Raw genomic sequence first — 19,710 nt, 5'->3', positions numbered from 1 at the left:
GCCACTGGCCAGTATAGTATGGACTGAGCAGGGACTGAGCCGTATGGGCTGAGGAATTCATTGGGAACATAAGAATGGCCACATGGGGTCAGATCAATGGTCCATCTAGCCCAGTATCCTGTCTTCCAACAGCGGCTGCCAGATGCTTCAGAGGAACTGATTGCAAATGCAAGGGTGGGGCATTGATTGGCTGGAGCTGTATGTGTCAGAGGCAGAAAGCAACTAGAAAGCCAGGGAAAGCCAGTAGAAAGAAAGGAAGCACAGAGTATAGCCTTGGGACAAAGCCAAGAAAAAGCTCCTTTTGGGTAGGGTAGTCACTGAGAAAGCAAATTTGGATTTCTGAATAAGGAAATTGCCACTGTTTGTTCCTACTGTGTTCAGTGAAATGAGAATTTGTGTACATTCTTTGTAAATAAACAAGATTGCACCAAAGAAATATCTGACCACGATAACAGATTTCTCCTCCTAAAGCAAACACTGGCTAACCGCTCAGGACAAGGAACAACAATATGTTTTGCAATACCTCGGAATGTTAATTTAGCCCAAGTTAAATTAGTCAGCCAACCACATTAGTTTTCTGAGTAATTATACCACCAATGACTACCTTAATAACTTGGAAGTCAATGGGGCTACTCTCTTGCTGAGAGATGCTTCAGTGATTAGCGGGATCAGGGCCTTTAAGTGCATGGTGGTTTAATGTCAGCCAAGGAAAGGAAACAAGTGCAGTAGAGGTCCTTGATATCTGAAGGAAGTTGGGCATTGCAAGAGCTGCAGAAGCATGTTTTGGAGTTTATTGTGTTTCTTCTGCCTTGGCCACCATCTTGACCCACAAACCTGCCGGACAGAACTCCTGCTCTATGGTAGCATTATACCTTTCAAAACCTCTCAAGAGTTCCAGAAATTAGCCCACCTGAATTAGGCAAATGGGGGGAAAAATCCTGAAAATAAAGGTCTCAAACTCACCATTGGTGGGGGGCTGTGGAGAATAAAAAAAATTCAAATATGCAAGGAAGAACAGTGGAAGAGTCAATACAACTCACAAGAGCTAACATAAAACAGATAACTTGCTGACTCTACAAAATAATATTAAATCATTTGCTTCAGTGTGGTCTCCTAGGAGGATTGGGAACAAATGCCAGAAACAGATACACATTTTCTAAAGGAGGAGGAAGAGTTCAAATGGTGATGCCAAACCTGGTGATAGACAAATTAAGATATTAGAAGTTAACAAGTGGCAGACCCAGATAGGGTTCCTCTCAAATTCTGAAGGAAATGAGAAACCAATAGGCAAACTATTACACAGAATATAGTCTGGCTTCATATACTGACTCACATTGTCAATGTATCTCGAAGGGCTATATTTAAACTTATTGAAAACAGCTGAGATACAGCACCCAGTCACTGGAAACGAGGAACTTAATATTGTATGCTTCAGGAAGTGCTAAAGACAAGACCCAGGATTATTACAAAGCTAGAAGCGTGACTTCAACTCAGGAAAACGTTGAAAAAACTAACAAAACACAGAATCAGAGAATAACTAGAAAATTGTGATTAATGAAAGTCACCAAGAACTCACTAAAGGAAGGTACAAAAATATTAGAAGATTTTTCATGCCCTTTAAAAAAAGTTACAATCTTAAACAGAACACAAGAAATGGCAGATTCAACAGTACAGTAATACAGGCTTTTAAAAATGGCAGCACCTAAAGTATTTCTGAGATAACAAAGAATTGCTAGGACAGTCAGGACTCTTATCTACCCAGGGCTTTTGGCTGGTATTTTCAAGTGAGCTAGGTGGTCAACTCCCATCAAATTTCCAAGCTTAGCATCCTAAGAATACATACAAGTAATACAAGTCATCCCCGTGACTCCTTCTCTGTACACCATTAATCACAGAGAAAGACAGCATTGCCAATGAACTTTCCAAAGCTATGTATGTATGTGCAGAACTAGTAGAACACTGGCAAACAACTGAACGATTGCATTTCAAAATCCAGTGTACATGCACAAAGTACTTAAAAAACCAGTATGACTTTGACAAGTCACAGCCAATTATCAAGAGACCAACAAAAGACACATCTCTGACCTAGGAACCACTTCTTGCCAAAATCCATGTTTCTAACATCTACCACTAATGCATGAGTGCTGTTCACAGGAAATCACAGGAAAAGTATTTTTGTTCCTACTCTTTGATTTTGAAAATGGCTGAACCATTATGGTTGATTATACTAAAGAAAAAAATGGTAAAAATTTACTTACTTATCCATATATTTTCTTAAGTTGGCACATGATGCTCTGTGATCCATTACTCTTCTTATTCCTGCTCATCTTCCAAACAGGAAGGAGCCTCTTTTTTTCGTTAGGCCCTCCCGCCACCCTTCCCTAGCTTCACAATGTAGTGCCAGGAGGTGGAGCTATTCAGAGAACTGATCGCCTCTCCAACACCCCAGCCAACTGCTTATACTGAGAAGACAAGCTATAAATTCTGATTTATAATCATTATGAAAGATTCGCTGTTTCCAGGCAGGATACTTCATCTTTTGCATCTTATTAATTTATTATACAAAAAAATGGAAATGAAGACTTAGATCCCAATATGAGAAAATCCCATTTCTCTCTCTCTCTCTGCAGGAATGTTCTGCAAGAGAAAAATGACTGATTGCAACATTTCCCCTCCAACTGGAATTTGATGAAAAAATAAGTGACGCCTTGGGTGGAGGGCCACGAAGCAACATGTGCCAATTCAGAGAATGAAAAATTACAACTAGCTAAGTGAATTATACCTTTCACTGCTGCTCTATGATATTTTACAAGTGGGTTGTAGTCAGCAAAACAAATCCCCACAAACAGGAGGGAAACTTAAATGAAGAAAACTGAATTGAGAGGGAAAAAAACTCTTATCTGAAGATTGTTTTTTTGTTTGTCTGGAGTTTTTGCTTTTATTCTTTCTCCTTCTTCCATCATATGAAAGGTTTTAATGAAGAAAACCAAGAATGAAACTGCAGAACCATTTGTCCAAAAAAAATATAAGATAAAGATAACACTTCTACTGTAAAGTAACAGATAAAGGAAAAGAATATACCGAGACTGGGCAGCCACACAGTAAAATTGCTTGAATGAAGTACTGTGTTGTCCTGCCAGGAAATGGCAAGGTTCCTGAATAAGTGACCCCTCACAGAAGGGGAAGAGGAGTGTAATTTGTGAAAAATCTGTAGGAGGCCTGAAAAATTCCTGAATTTATCCAGCTAGAAATAGTGAATGATTTGCACCCTTCCTTAGGCAGCCAACTAATCCTAACATTTTCTTCAAGCATTAGCTTTGCATAAACAGAATTTGAATGTCTCAATCACTGCTAAACAGTGAAACTAATTATCCTGGTAGTTGAAGGGCTTAGACCAGGGGTCGGCAACCTTTCAGAAGCGGTGTGCCAAGTCTTCATTTATTCACTCTAATTTAAGGTTTCGCGTGCCAGTAATACATTTTAACATTTTTAGAAGGTCTCTTTCTATAAGTCTATAATATATAAATAAACTAATGTTGTATATAAAGTAAATAAGGTTTTTAAAATGTTTAAGAAGCTTCATTTAAAATTAAATTAAAATGCAGAGCCTCCCGGACTAGTGGCCAGGACCCGGGCAGCGTGAGGGCCTCTGAAAATCAGCTTGTGTGATGCCTTTGGCACGCGTGCCATAGGTTGCCTATCCCTGGCTTAAAACATAAGGAAAGCAAATTAAAAAAGATTGGTTCAAGTGAAAACCAGAGAATCCTGGTGCAGCCCTGAATCTCACCTCACCAGGGAAAAGGTGCACATAAGGATTCCAGACAGATTTTGAAGAGACACAACTTGAAGGTCCTGGAAAATGTGAGAGTGCTGCTAAAGAAGGGCTAGATGTAGAAGGAATATGCTACAAGGAATATGTCTCCTAACACTGAGCCTTGGTCCTTCAGGAAGGTAGGACTCAAACCCAATCAAGAGCCCATCTAGAAAGAACTGCAATATGTCCCTGGTTGTGAGATACAGGGGAACTTTGACCTTTCAAGAGCACCACCAGGTTCAAGTTCGCAGAACCCTTGAAATGCCCAGATTTGAAAACCGTTTATAGAATTGAGCAGGAAGTTCATGAGTTTTCCTGAATATTCATGCTCTAGAAGGTAAAACCTCTTGGGTTCAATGTGCTGTAGGTGTGAAAGTTTGAGGGGATCCTGAAATAGAGTTTCCAACTAATCAGGAGTTTCAAGGATGCTGAACTGACATCTGAACGAGTCTGAGACCATGAGTTCCTAGGCTACTACTTTTCTGTTAACTTCAAATGATTTAGTTCTTGTTCAATAGCATCCTATTGGCACCTGCTTAAATACGTAATCTACATACTGCTCTTTTGCTCAAATATATGTGGATTTAATCCTAAAATGCCTTATGTTGTGAGCGCCTCAGAGCAGAGCCCCTTTATGAGGGCTTGGAAAACACCCAGCAAATAGTTGGCAGTACTATAAACAAACAATCAGTGTAATACATAGTCAGCAAAACTTTCAGCTCCAGGAAAAAGAATTCCTCCTGTTCTATTCAGGATTTTTAGCTTGTGCTTTTTTGCTCTAGCGTGCAACAGTAGCCCTGGTGTTACATTTCATGAGTGGCAACCAATTCTGGATGGAAACTTAAGGAAGAGAACCACCTTTCTAGCTGCTATAATTTTAAAAAGCTGTTCTGATGAGCGTCCTAGGACAACCTCTTGCTTGGAATTGAGTGGGACTATCTGAGCTCCCACAGTGCTGCAGAAAATAATCTGATTCCTGGTTCTGATAATCACAAAAATTTGTAGCCTTCAGAGGTGCACCATGACCAGTGCCCAGAACCCTCGGACTGCCTTGATATAATGGAAACTGATACCAAATATGGAGAACCTCAGCCATGAGTGGTTTTTTAAACCTGTTGTTTTGGTTTCAGAACCTCTGGGAGTCACACCTGCCCCCCCAAGGAGAGAGAGACTGACAGAAGCCGTGACAGGGCATCGGTTCAAGTTACCGACCATTAGGGTTACCATACGTCCTCTTTTTCCTGGACATGTCCGGCTTTTCGGCAGTCAAACCCCCGTCCGGGGGGAATTGCCAAAAAGCAGAACATGTCCGGGAAAATGGCGGCTCTGTTTAAGAGCCCGGCTGCCTGAACGCTACCGGCTTCGGGCAGCCCCGTGCCTGGAGACCCTGCGCCGCCGGAGCCCGGGAGGGGAAGTGCCCGGCTGGGGGCGCAGGGTCTCCAGGCACGGGGCTGCCCGAAGCCGGTAGCTCTCGGGCAGCCCGGTTCTTAAACAGAGCCTCCAGCGGCTGGGGCTCTGTGTAACTGACACTGTGTCAGTTACACACAGCCCCGGCGGCTGGAGGCTCCAGCCCCCGCGGCTCTATTTAAGAGCCGGGCTGCCCGAGCGCTACCGGCTTCAGGCAGCCCCGTGCCTCCAGACCCTGTGCCCCCAGCCGGGCACTTCCCCTCCTGGGCTCCGGCGGCGCAGGGTCCGGAGGCACGGGGCTGCCCGAAGCCGGTAGCGCTCGGGCAGCCTGGCTCTTAAATAGAGCCGCGGGGGCTGGAGCCTCCAGCCGCCGGGGCTGTGTGTAACTGACACAGTGTCAGTTACACAGAGCCCCAGCCGCTGGAGGCTCTGTTTAAGAACCGGGCTGCCCGAGAGCTACCGGCTTCGGGCAGCCCCCTTGCCTCCGGACCCTGCGCCCCCAGCCGGGCACTTCCCCTCCCGGGCTCCGGCGGCGCAGGGTCCGGAGGCACGGGGGCTGCCCAAAGCCGGTAGCGCTGGGGAAGCCCGGCTCTTAAACAGAGCCTAAGAGGAGCAGAGCCTCCAGCTGCGGAGGCTCTGCTCCTCTTTGGCTCTGTGTAACTTATACAGTGTAAGTTACGCAGAGCCGCCAGAGCCCCGGAGGGGAAGTGCCCGGCCGGGGGCACAGGGTCCGGAGGCATAGGGGCTGCCCAAAGCCCAAGCGCTACCGGCTTCACAGTTTGCTGGGCAGCCTCCAGACCCTGCGCCCCCGGCTGGGCGCTTCCCCTCCCGGGCACCAGCTGCGCTGGGGAAGCGCCGGCTGGGGGCGCAGGGTCTGGGGGCTGCCCGGGAAACCGTGATGCTGGTAGCACTGGGGCAGCCCTTTCCCCATGGCTGGGAGTGGGAGGGAGGAGGGGGCGGAGTTAGGGTGAGGGAAGGGGCGGAGTTGGGGCGGGGCTAGGGGTGGGGAAAGGGGCGGGGCCATGGCCCGTGGAGGGTCCTCTTTTTTTATTTATGAGATATGGTAACCCTACGACCATAACAAGGACTGGCTAAGGCCCTTGTTGGAATAATTGGGTCAAAAATACCTAGTTACTGTAGCAGTCTGAAAGGAGCGGGGCATCTTGTGCTGTGGGTTTTTCCTAACCCTCTGATTTAGCAGCTTCATGAAGATGCTCCTGGACACTATATTTCACTTCAGTCAGAAGAAGAAAGTGGGGGAAGGGGACAAAACAGCCAAGGACCCCTGGCTTGTTGTTTCCAAAATGCCAGGACCTGCTGCTGAATTTCAGCCTCAAACAAGTGAAGGCTTGCCTGCCACATTGCTACTGCTGTAGTCAGCCCTTGTTGCCATGTTTTACTTTGCCCTGGAGCACCAAGTGGGCAGGGATCCCTGGCTTGGAGGTTCTGAAAAGCTGGCTCCCACTGCTGCACTGCTGAATCCGCACCCCCAAATGGCGTAAGGCTTGTGTGCCATGTTGCTACAGAGTGGTGCAATATTGCACAACTGATCACCAGCAGAAGCCTCTTTGATCCTAGCTGAGCCTGCTACACTGCTGTGTTTTCTCTTGCAATACCACTGTCTGGCAGGGTCCTGTTTTAAAAATATCTTCTCCCTACCAAGGGAGCACCAAGGAAAGGGTGAAAAATAAAGATATACATATCGTGAAAAAAGCTCCTGCCTGGAGACAGAGAAAGGAGAATCGAAGGGAACATTCCGCAGCTTCCAGCGGAGGCCAGACACTGGGGAGTTAGAGAGGCAATCAGTTCTCTAAACAGCTCCACCTGTTGGCAGTACATCCTGAAGCTAGAGAGGGCTTCTTTGGTTAAAAAAACAAACCAACAAACAGAGAGCGAGCGAGAGAGAGAGAGGGCTCCATGCTTTGAAAAGGAGGAAAACCCCCAGTTGTAATGGGTCATGGATCACAAGGTGCCCATAATGTAGAATACAAATTATGCCCACACTGACAACAAATCTGGCAAATTTAGCTTGATATAAAAACCAAAAAGGGAATAAAGAATTGGAAATGGCCCCCTAGAACAGAAATTCTGGTAAATTTAGCTATAATGGGGCAGATGGAGCCTCATGATTCAATGGGTGCACTCTACTAAGCGTTTCTTGTTGCAGTCAAGTGAGACACTGGTCAGGCTCAGCAGCACCCTCTGCCACGGCACCGCAACCTTAATCCAGGCTCAGCGTGGAGGGCAGGGTTTGGAGAATGAGCATGCCCCACACTCACGAGGCACGAGGCTGGGCCCAGCACTCCTCTCTGGGCGTCGTGACCAGGTGTCGCAGTGCCACTCAGGTCTGTGACTTTAGTGGGATTAATGGTTGCTGTGGGTGCAAATGAACCTACTATAAAACCCTGAAAAAGCCACTACTCAGGTATAGGCATTGTTGCACACATTGTCTATAATACTTTAAAAAAAACATAAAATCAACATCACAGTAAGATATCAATAAGTAGGTACTCAGATTATATAGTGATGAGTACTACAGAAACGATAATAAACATATAAATCAACTAGGGAGATTTCTGATCCCCCCCCATTATGATTATTTTACTATTATGTTTGGCTGGCTTTTTGGTTTTAATTCTAGATATACATACATTAGTGACTGTCAGACAAATGTGAGACTAAAACAGTCATAGTATGCTGTCCATAATTTAATCCCCCCTCTCCCCAAAGTTTTTTGATGTTAAAGATCTTTGAAATAAGATATTAAGTATTCTTGAATCCACATATTTCTGGAGTGAATACAGTGCATGTATTGTGCTCCTACACTGTGTTTCTAAAATATTTAGTAAAATGTTATTGAATTGCCTACTAGGTGTGATATATTTATGCAATTATTTTTTTTCTTATTTTTGCTGTCTCAGTGCTTTAGTTACAATATTTCCTTCATCTAATCTTTTATTAATAATTCCCAAAGCATATATTTTGTTATAGATTAATGACCCCAAATAATAAATTCTCATTTAGTTTTCACAAGTGATTTCTTTTGCCACTGCAAAATGTTGATTTGATTCATAATATAAAGAGACATTTTTGAATTATGAAACACAATACACTATGAGCAACATTTCAGTCTTTCCATTTGCTTGTTAAATATATTAGATTTATTCAACCACTATTTATATTTTATTCACTTTAAAATGTTTCTTAAGCATCAGCTACATAAGAGTTCAAGTGAAATATTCTCTATTCCAAATGATACATTTGTTCTGTGATGTGATTCATAATATGATTCAGTATGCAGTTTTGGAGTTGGACCTCATTATTTAGATCTTTTAGGAGCTCTGATTATAATGTTCAGAATTTAAAAAGGGTAATGCTTAAGTATAGTAATTATACAAGGACTCAAAACATTTACGAATGTAAACATTTACACTAACTTGCTACAATAAAGTACAAGATCTGCTGTTTTTGTGGGGAGAAGCTTGATTTAACTGAACATGAAAAAATTGCAACACATCCTAAATTGAAATATAAAACTACAATTTCTTTCAAGGAGAAAAAACACATCATCTAGATTTGGAATGGTACTGTACATATTTTTTTTTTTATGAGAGTCCAGTTGAGTTTCCTAACATTTGCAAAAATGGAAACTCAGGTAAACTATTAGATGATTTAAAGAGAGAAAAAAAAGCAGAGGGTAAATTTTCAAAAGTGCTTAAGTGACTTAGGAGCCTAAGTCCCATTGACTTTGTATGTCGATTTCACTTGGGCTTCTAAATGCCTATGTCACTTTTGAAAATGGGACCTGGACTCCGAAGTCATTTAGGAACTTTTGAAGATTTTACCCAGAGCCTCCAATCAGTCAAGATTTTGAAATGTTATTGCATCTTCCTTAGCAGCCACTAATTATTGTCCAATAATTTTAAAACCTCTTGTTGCCTTCTGCCAAATTATGTAATTCTACACTGTTACTATGTAGAGATGGGTCAGGATGTGGAACTAGGCCTTATTACTGGTACACATGATTTCAGCAGGACTTAAATATTTAACCCTCTTTTAGCCAGTAAAAAACTACAGATTATTGGCTATTCTACACATTTCTAATGTCTTCCAAATGGCTTTACAAATCTGCTCTGTATGTCAGCATACTGACCTCAGATATGGCTGAAAAACAATATGGTTTTGTTGTAATCTCATTCACTTTATGTAACTATAGCAGGGGATTCTCAAACATCATTGCACTGCAACCCCCTTCTGACAACAAAAATTACTACACAACCCCAGGAGGGGGGACCGAAGCCTTAGCCCCCCCAATCCCTGCCACCCCAGGTGAGAGGCCAGAGCCCCGCCGCCCTGCGGGGGAGAGGGTGCCAAAGTCCAAGGGCTTCAGCCCCAGCAGGGGGCCTGTAATCTCAGCCCCACTGCCCAAGGCTGAAGCCCTCAGGCTTCGGTCCCCGACAGTGGGGCTCAGGCTTTGGCTTCGGTCCTGGCCCCTGCAAGTCTAAGCTAGTTGTGGCGACCCCATTAAAATGGGTTCGTGATCCACTCTGGGGTCCCGACCCATAGTTTGAGAACCACTGAACCACAGTTTTCATTTGTATAACTTCTTGTTAAACTTGCTAGAAATTCACTTCCTGCTTTTACCCCACCACAGTTGTTTTTATTTAAATGGAATTACTTGAAGCATGAAGATGTGTAACAGCTGACTATGAAGCGGTCATCAAAAACCTTTTTATAAAAATTACATAAACATGTCAATACATGTAAGAGAAAAAGCTTACTTTATAAGACATTTCTTTTTCTGATGCTCACAGCTCTTTGATCTGAGTAACAGCAATGCTGTGGCTACATAAGGAAGGAAACTGAAAACAGTGCAACAGTTCCAACAGATCTAAAAAGTACCTCTACAAATCTTGGTCAGAAGACCTGGCAGCCTGTCAGATTTAAATGCTTTCTATTTCCAAGGTTAGAACGGCATTGAAAAACTAAACAAATGCCAAGTTTCAAGTGTCTGAATTGAATTTGGCCTCATATCAAAATCAAGATAATCACATCGGAATGGCAAAGCTGGAAAATCTCCTGAAATATAAGTTACAGTTTCAGATTGATTCATTAAACTTAATACACTACACTCAAATGTCAGCAGAGGTGGGCTTTTTATATTAGACCCAGCACACCCCAAACTATTGATTAAGCAATGAGATGTTACAAGAAAACATTTATTAGTTCATTAAGCAGTTATAATAATAGTTTAAATTATATAACATTCATTTATAGGAATGTTTTGATTGTCATTAAGAAAAGAGCATTGCATTGGGACATTTGTATTTCTGAATAAATGTGAGGTACATGTTAAATATGAATTCACAAACATTTTGTTAAAACACTATACTGTATATACTCGTTCATAAGCTGAATATTTTTGGCAAAAAAAGTGACGCATCAAAGAGCGGAGGTTGGCTTATAACTGGGTCTACACCAAAATTTGATGATTTTAAACTCTATGGAACCACGTTCGCAGCTCCCGTTGGCTGGGAACGGCAAACTGCGCCATAGGGAGCTGAAGGGTTCCATGCCTGCAGACGCTCCAAGTAAACAAAATGTTCCGACCCGCCAGTGGCTTACCCTGACGGGCCGGGAGCCAAAGTTTTCCAACCCCTGAAATATAGGATCGGCTTATGAAAGGGTCATACAGTTTTGCTATTTTGACCTATCCATTTGGAGGGGTCGGCTTATAAACTAACGGGCTAATGAACGAGTATATATTTAGGAGTTTAAAGAAATAATTTAGCCCACATAAAAGGTGCATGGAAGTAAAAAAAAAAAGTCTCTAAGCTTACAGGATTGTATAAAATGCACAAAAGGAAATACTTCTACTCAAGGACAATATGTGCGTGTATATGATGTTATTGCCACCACTATTTATTTTGTTATCCTCTTGGATTTTTATGCTTTGTAGTCTATGGCCAAAATTGTCAAACTTGGGTGCCTGAAGTGAGGCAGCTAAATCAGCGGTTTGATTTTCAGAGGTGTTATGCAAAATGCAGATCCCAGGGCTTGTCTACATCAGTGCAGCTGTGCCGCTGTAGCGCTTAGTGAAGATGCTACCTATGACTATGGGGGAGTGTCTCCTGTGGGTGGAGGCACTCCACTTCCCTCAAAGGTGGAAGCTGTGTTAGTGGGAGGGCTTCTCCCGTTGACACAGTGCTATCTGCACTGGGGGTTAGGTCGGTATAACTATGTCGATTTTCCACACACCCGAGAGATGCAATTATACCAACACAAGTTTCTAGTGTAGACCAAGCCTCAGACATCTGTTTTTCTAACCAGTGTGATGGGTTATATAAATTACAAACATCAATTCCCTGCAAAGAGACGATATCACGTATAGGGAGGAAAATTGTATGTCTGATGGTGTCACTTAAGTCAAACCTGAGAAGTAAGGAAACAGCTGATAAGGCCAACAATAATCTTGGATACAACAGTTTCCATCTTAACACTTCTTTGTAGCCAAAAGCCAAGCCCAGTATCTCCTGCCAGAGACAGGTGTCAGACAGCTCCAATGTTTGCCAAAACTAAGAGTTAGTCAGCCCTGCTATTTGCCAAGAACAGGAACTGATTGTTCTTAATGCTTGTAGTTGAAGGAAGGTGATCATAATGTGAAATGAAGGGCTGCAAATCTGTCCAATTTTCCCCCACAGTCTGCTCATAGGGTGGGGGAGATAGGTAATGAGAGGAAATTACCCCGGAGCTCTATTCCAGAGATTCCCAAACTTCATCGCACCGCAACCTTCTGTTGTCCTTCTGACAACAAAAATTACTACAGGACCCCAGGAGGGGGTACCCAAGCCTGAGTCCGCCCAAACCCTGCCACCCTGGGGTGGGGGGCAAAGCCAAAGCCCCATCTCCGCAGGCTGGGGGGCCAAAGCTGAAGCCTAAGGGCTTCAGCCACAGGCAGGGGGCCTGTAACCTGAGCCCTGATGCCAAGGGCTGAAGCCCTTAAGCTTGGGCCCCAGACGCCAGCAAGTCTAAGCCAGCCCTAGTGACCCCATTAAACTTTGGGGTCCTGACCCACAGTTTGAGAACCGCTGCTCTTTTCCATCACCACTGCTGCTGCTGGGTAGATGAAGGGCACCAGACTGCTTTTCATGTAACAGTTAAGCTGCTCCTGCTTGTGAGGAGATGGCCCCAGAGTCTTTCTTTCCTGCCAAGAGGGGGCCTTAAGCCAGGGGTGCTGGAACAATGTGTGCAGTGGAGGTGTTGAGAGCCATTGAACCAAACTGTAAGCCCTGTATATGATGGAAACCACTTCAAGCCCCGGGGTGTGGCAGCATCCCCAGCACCCCAAGTTCCAGCACCAATGCTTTCAGCTAAAAATTTAAATAGCACTTGTCTCTGAAGATAGTAACAGTGAACATATTTTCATCAGTCTTTGGATTTAGGAAATACATCACTTTCTCAGCACTTGTTTAACAGGAATTTTGCTGTCTGAGGCTAGGTCTACACTACCCGCCTGAATCGGCGGGTAGAAATCGACCTCTCGGGGATCGATTTATCGCGTTCCGTGGGGACGCGACAATCGATCCCCGAATCGGCGCTCTTACTCCACCAGCAGAGGTGGGAGTAAGCGCCGCCGACAGAAAGCCGCAGAAGTCGATTTTGCCGCCGTCCTCAGAGCGGGGTAAGTCGGCTGCGATACGTCGAATTCAGCTACGCTATTCACGTAGCTGAATTTGCGTATCTTAAATCGACTCCCCCCTGTAGTGTAGATGTACCCTTAGAGGAGTAGAGATCCTCAGCATGAGGAGTCTTGCTCCTGCTTGTCAAAGTGATTCAGTTGGAGGCAGTGAATCAAGTTAAGAATCAGTTTTGACCATGCCCTTTCCAAGCAAAGTCCAATGTATTGGTCATGACTCAGAACTTGAAAAATGTATTCAAGTTACACCCCTGTTTATCCCATAACAACCTTGCAACAGCAGCACATTCCCTTGAGCTAGACAAATAATGGATTTTTTTGGTTTGCTGGCATTTCCGGAAAAAAAAATGGAAAAAGCTTTAGTTTTAGGTCAAATCGAAAATGAGTGTTTTGGCAAATCAGAAAGTAAAAAAAATTTCAAGTCATGTTAAAACAAAACTTGAGTGGGCGGAGAGAATAACCCCCCTTACAACCTTTAGCCCAGGGGTTAGGGCACTCACCTGGGACGTGGGAGGCAATTCCCTCCTCTGCCTGACATGGGGAAAGGATTTGAACTTGAGTCTCCCACATTGCAGGAAGTGTCCTAGCTACTGAGTTATGGGATATTCTGGGGTGGGTCCATCTCAGCCTCTCCTGTTGAAACTGCTACACTTTGTATTAAGAATAAAATAGTCATTAGAGCAGGAACTTGAACGTGGGTCTCCCACATACTATGTGAATGCCCTTAACCCACAGGTGGCGGGTGTAATAGCAGCCGCCAACCCACCACCTTTCAGAACGCAGATGCCTGGGCTGTGGTGGCCCCAACTGTGCTCTGCCTCTTCCTGTCCCTGCTCTGTCCCCCACAGGCCACCACCGCCTTCCCCTGAGTCCCTCCTCTCCTCCACACCTTTCCCCTGAGAGGCCGTCACTGCCTGCCGTGTCCCTCCTCCTGGACAAGGGGGCTTAGAGGAGAAGGGAGAGTGGGCGGGGAACATGGACGGGGCCATGGTCTGGGCACCAGGGGGAACTTCTGGCGCTCGGGCCAGCCTCCCCAAATGCGGGAGGCACGTGCCGACCATGCCTTAACCACTAGGGTAATAGAACCATTCTCATGGTCTTTCTCTGACTGAATGACTATTCATTGTCATTCACAGTGGCAATTAATTCATAATGGGTCTTGCACATCCCAGGTGAGTACCCTGATTACAGGACTAAAGGTTCTTGTATAAGGGAGGTCCTCCTCCACTCTTCCCAGCATTTTGTGAATCTAATCCTGTGTTTCTATCAAAATGCCTGAAGTCAAAACACAAAATTTCAAGTTGAGTTGAAATTAAATGTTTCATTTTGATATTTCTGAAACATTCTGATTTTCTCAGTGTGGCTCTAACTATTAAACTTGACATGAATTCGCTAATTGTTTTGGGTTGACAAACTGCATTTTTTACAAAAATTGCCCTGCTCTACCTAAATTATTACAATTTCCTCACCATAGGGCATGTGTTTCTGCTTATATGTTTTCCTCCTCTCACACTTTTCTTAGCAAAGACCTTTGAGGGTGGGAAATGGGTTTTTCTGGTGTCCATAAAATGAGTAATGGCTGATGTTTAAATACATCAAAACCATTTTTAAAAAATGACTGATGTATGACTAAGTGCCCACTAGAGTCGCTTTCCATAAAAAATTCTTGGACATAATCCATAATATAACTAGGATTGGCAAAATGTACAAAATATCAAACAGTAATACAACTATCCATCTACCAAAAAGGTACTAGATCAGCCACAATATAGTAAATAAATTCAATAATAAAGTGAACCCAATATGTTTTCAAGTCCTTTACCTCTTTTCCCTTCCAAAACAGTTCTCAATGAAGCAGCTATAAATTACTGGCCCGAGAGTAATTTACTTAATCTACTTTGGGACACTGGGCTGCACTATTTGTTCCCACCCCCCATTAGGATAACTAAGCATTATAAAATATGTGAGGAAATACAAACAAATGATCATCCTTAGCAATCGAGAGCAAATTTAAATAAAACTTTTCTGTTAGTAGCTGACCTGAAATAAAACACTTTTATGTTCCATAACAAGGCAGTCAAAAAGCTGAATACGAGGAAATAGGTTTTAGTGGTCTGAAGTACATACATTTTTTTTAGTTCTGAGGCACTACAGTGTAAAGCATATGATGTAATTTAAAGAACCCTTAGGAAAATTTGTGCTCTGCTTTCACTGCCATGTTATGAATTTACTGGTGATTCTGAGACATTTTCATAAACGGACCATAACACAGAGACTACAAATTTATTCCTTTGAAACATTCCCTCCCCTCAATCTTTCTTCAAGTCATCCAGTGAAAATAAGAAAAGAAAATACAAAGTAATAACAGAAGTGTTGGGAAAATCAATTACTCAGAAAATGTATAATGGGATTCTCAAGGGACTCTAACCAAGCATGAGGGGTATCATAGAAAATTCTTGTACATCTAGTATTACAGTATAAAAGAGGCATTAGTCTTAAACTCCATTTACACACAAGAGATTAAGCATGATAGCCAGACCACAAGCTGTAGACATAATTGGCTCAAATTTAGATCCTGTTAAATTATACCCATAAAATATATACATTTATACATTACTTAAAATGTATTTTTGTAGGGATTTTAATGTGTTTTGTTTTACTTCATCTCAGACAGGCAGGGAGAGAGATGTAAGGTTTCCATTCTGTCCTTTAACTCAACCCACTGTGCCTCAAGCAGTGCCCAGGAGTTAATGTTTCTTGCATTCCTGGGCCCTGATTCTGCGAGCTGTTCTGCACGTGGGGCTCTCTGTGGATGCAGGGAGTCTGCCTGCACAGAGCAAAGTAGACTAGAGCAGTTCAAGTGGAGCTTATTCTTGGAACTGGAAAAACACTCTTAAGGTATGTCTATACTGGCAGAGTTACAGCACCGCTCAGAGAACGCTGAAGGGAAACCGCTGTTGTGTGTTCACACAGCTGCCTGCGCAATAGCGTGTTCACACTTGCGGCACTTGCAGCAGTGCACTCTGGGCAGATATCCCTCTTCCTCTTCTGCCACTAAGAGTTGTGGGAAGGCAGAGGGAGTTGCAGGGCATCCTGGATCCTGTCCCGATGCCCCGTGATGCATTGCTTCGCATCCCAGCAATCCCTGTGCTTCCATCCACTTTTGGCGCCATCTTTCAATGGTTTGTGAACTGCATGCTCTGCCTCTTTGTCCTGCAGGAATGGATCCCGCACTGTTGATCAATATGCTGCTCACTCTGACTAACACGTCACGAGTGGCAGTGAAGTTATTCCTTAAATTACAAAGGCAAGAGGAGTTCGACATTGATCTCACCATGCATAGTAGCTACGACATGAGATTGCTTGTGTCATTCATGGAGATGCTGACCACAGTGGAAGGCCACTTTTGGGCTCGGGAAACAAGCACTGAGTGGTGGGATCACATCATCATGCACCTCTGGGATGACGAGCAGTGGTTATAGAACCTTCGGATGAGGAAAGCCACATTCATGGGACATTCATGGGACTGTGTGATGAGGTCACCCCAGCCCTGCGACGCAAGGACACGAGAATGAGAGCTGCCCTGTTGTTGGAGAAGCGCGTGGCGATTGCACTGTGGAACCTGGCTACTCCAGACTGCTACCGATCTGTTGCTAATGAGTTCGGAATGGGTTGACGGAAGTATGCAGGGCCATTAATCGCATCCTGCTCCAAACACTGGCCTGTTCAGGAAGTTGCAAGCAGGGACTTTCTTCCCGGACCAGAAGATCACTGTATGGGAAGTTGAAGTGCCCATTGTGATCCTGAGAGACCCTGCCTACCCCTTAATGCCGTGGCTTATGAAGCCATACATGGGGCACCTTGACAGCTGCAAGGAACGGTTCAACAGCAGGCTGAGCAAGTGCAGAATGGCTGTTGAATGTGCTTTTGGCCGTTTAAAGGCCCGCTGGCACTGCCTATATGGGAGGCTGGACCTGGCCGATGACAATATTCCTATGCTTATAGCCACATGCTGTATGCTCCATAATATTTGTGAAGGGAAGGGTGAAAGCTTCACTCAGGGCTGGACCGCTGAGGCTCAGTGCCTGGAGACTGACTTTGAACAGCCAGAGACCAAGGCATTAGAGGGGCACAGCGCGAGGCCATAAGGATCAGGGATGCTTTGAGGCAGCAATTTGAAGCTGAAAGCCACTAATATTTGTTGTTATGCTCAGGAGTGCAGCACTTGTAATGCTAGGAGGTGATTGTGATTGGTGCAGACGATGCACTATGAAGGTGTAAGAAAATTGCCTGTTGTTTTGCAGGGCCCTTTTTGCTTTCAATTAATGGAATAAAAGATTGCTTTCAAACCAAAACAATTATTTTATTAAAAAACAACAACCGGAGGGGAGAGAGAAACAAAAAAAGCACATCAGCACTGAGGGGGATAGGGGAAGGGAGGGTCCCAGGAGGTGGCGGGGTCTCGGGATGATTAAAGATTTGTGTATGTCCAGGTATCATATCCAAGCTTCTCCTCTGGAGTCCAGTGCAGCGGGTACTGTACTTCAGCAGGGCTAAACTGCAGAGGGATGGGTATTGAGTGCAGTGGGTACCAGGAGTCCGCAGGGCTGGACTGTGACAAGGTAGGAGTGGAATGCAGTGGGTACAGACTGGAGCCAGGAGGTTGATAAGAGTTTGTTGTTGGTGTCTGGGGATTGCATGGGAAAGAGTTTTGCGACAGCGGCTGCAGGGGAGGGCGGGCGCAGAGCTGCTCGGTTTGCAGTGCTAGTAGTGCCTGGAGCGCATCCACTTGGTGCTCCATAATGTTTAAGAACTGCTCCGTGGCGTCTTTCTGGTGTTCCACGTTCTCCGTTTGGTCCCTCTTCTAACTGTTCTGCCACTCCTTCAATTCCTGCTTCTCGGCTGCGGAGTGCATCATGACATCATGTAGAAAGTCCTCTTTAGTTCTTTGTGCCTGCTTTCTAATTCTGCGTAGCCGTTCAGCCGGCGATAACAAAGAGGGAGGCTGGGCTCCCAAAATCATATCTGTGAAGCCAAAATGCAACATTTTACAGAAGCAATATTGTTTGCAACACACGGACCACTGATTCAGTGATTTAAAACACAGCCATTGTTCACATACCTGTCACTAACTGGCTGACTCCCGGCAAGCACACATGAGCCACAAGACCCCCAAAACGGTGAATAACCTCAGGGGCAGGGGAAATCAGTGTTCCAGGACCGTACTGTACACTGGGCATGTGGCTCTTGGGGAGAGCCAGCGCTGTAGGGGTGGCCTTATAGTCATTACTGTACCCACATTTTCCACAGGCTGTGTTCATTATGGAAGATATCTTGCTGCTGAGGGTGAGCAGGGAATCAAAGGAGGGTCTTCTCCAAGCCTGCAGCTTCCGCCCTGGCCCTTATGTGGTTCCACTGTGTGCAGCAATGGTGCCCCCCCCAACCCCTGTGATGGCAGAGAGGCGCGGGAAAGTTACCTTTAATGGGGCAAAAAACAAAGCAGCTCCACTTACCAGGGGCCTCCACTCCTGTTTGTGCTTCGCCAAGCTCTGCCAGCTGTGACTGGCTAGCCTCCTCTGGGGTAGAGAAGAGCTCCTTGCTGCATGTATCTCTGACCTCAGAGTCGTCCTCTGCCTCTGGGTCCCCCACCCCCTCCACATCCTTGTCCAAGATTTCCTCCTCCTGGCTCGGTCCACTCTTGACTGGCACGCGAGCCACTGAAGTCTCCACTGGTAGGTGTTCCGTAGCTCCTTCACTTTGACCCTGCACTGCAGTGTGTCCCGGTCATGGCCCCTTTCTGTCATGCATTGTGAAATCTGTCCGTTTGTATCATAATTCCTACGGCTGGAGCGCAGCGGGGACTGGACAGCTACCTCTCCCCAAATGCTGATGAGGTCAAGCAGCTCAGCATTGCTCCAAGCGGGGGATTGCCTGGTGCGTGGAGCAAGCATGGTTACCTGGAAAGATGCTCTGAGACCACTGCACGCATCAACGAACAAACAGGAAGGGGACTTTCAAAATTTCAAAGGATTTTAAGGGGTGGGGCTCACAGCTGATCACCTGAGGGCAAGTCAGTAGAGTTCAAAGCGATGACCAGAGAGGAGAGAACAGGCATTGTGGAACACCTCTTGGGAGGCCTATCGCAGCACTGTAATTGACCAGGGTGTCTATGCTGGTGCAGAAAACTGTACACCTCTTGTCTCCTAGTTTCTGTGCACTAAGTGGCTTGGCAGTGTGTACACTTCAGGAGTTACAACGCAGAAAGCTGCTTTACTGCGCAGAAACTTGCCAGTGTAGACAAGGCCTTATATACTTGTGTCTTTAGGCACCCCAATAAAATGAAAAAGCAAATAACTCCCACTCCAGTATCTTCATTATTCCCAGTATATTGTTTGAACACAGCTGAGTAAAAAGCAGAATGGACATGTTTTCTTCATTTCAAAAACAAGTAGGCAAGGTCTTAAATTTAAAAATATAATAATTAAAAAAAAAACTTTTCTAGTAAGGCAGCAAATTTTAAATACCAAACAGAAAAATCTATATTATTTGTAATCTTAGGGTTAAAACTTTAAAGTTATGACATTCACAGTTAACGTTTCCATTCTGTCTTTACCTTATCATTGTGCGTTTGTATTTCTGGGATCTCTGAATATTGAAAGTTTTGGTATAGTATAGAAATTTTGCTATTACAGTTACTTGGTGAAATTAACAGGAAATTCTATTAACAAATTTGTAAAAACACAGAAAATGTACATTTTGCCTCCATTTTTGAGCCAAAAACTCTACAGTTTAT

General features: G+C 44.5%; 1 protein-coding gene across 1 annotated transcript in view; it reads right to left on the bottom strand.

Moving 5' to 3' along the window:
- Positions 1–19,710, bottom strand: part of TBC1D5 (TBC1 domain family member 5) — a 286,376-nt gene that overhangs the window by 45,897 nt on the left and 220,769 nt on the right. The gene's annotated exons all lie outside the window — the stretch shown is intronic.

The sequence above is a fragment of the Malaclemys terrapin genome, chromosome 2, assembly GCF_027887155.1.
Source record: "Malaclemys terrapin pileata isolate rMalTer1 chromosome 2, rMalTer1.hap1, whole genome shotgun sequence".
Lineage (NCBI taxonomy): Eukaryota > Metazoa > Chordata > Testudines > Emydidae > Malaclemys > Malaclemys terrapin.
The sequence above is the reverse complement of the archived record's forward strand: the minus strand, read 5'-3'. Positions and strand labels throughout refer to the sequence as shown.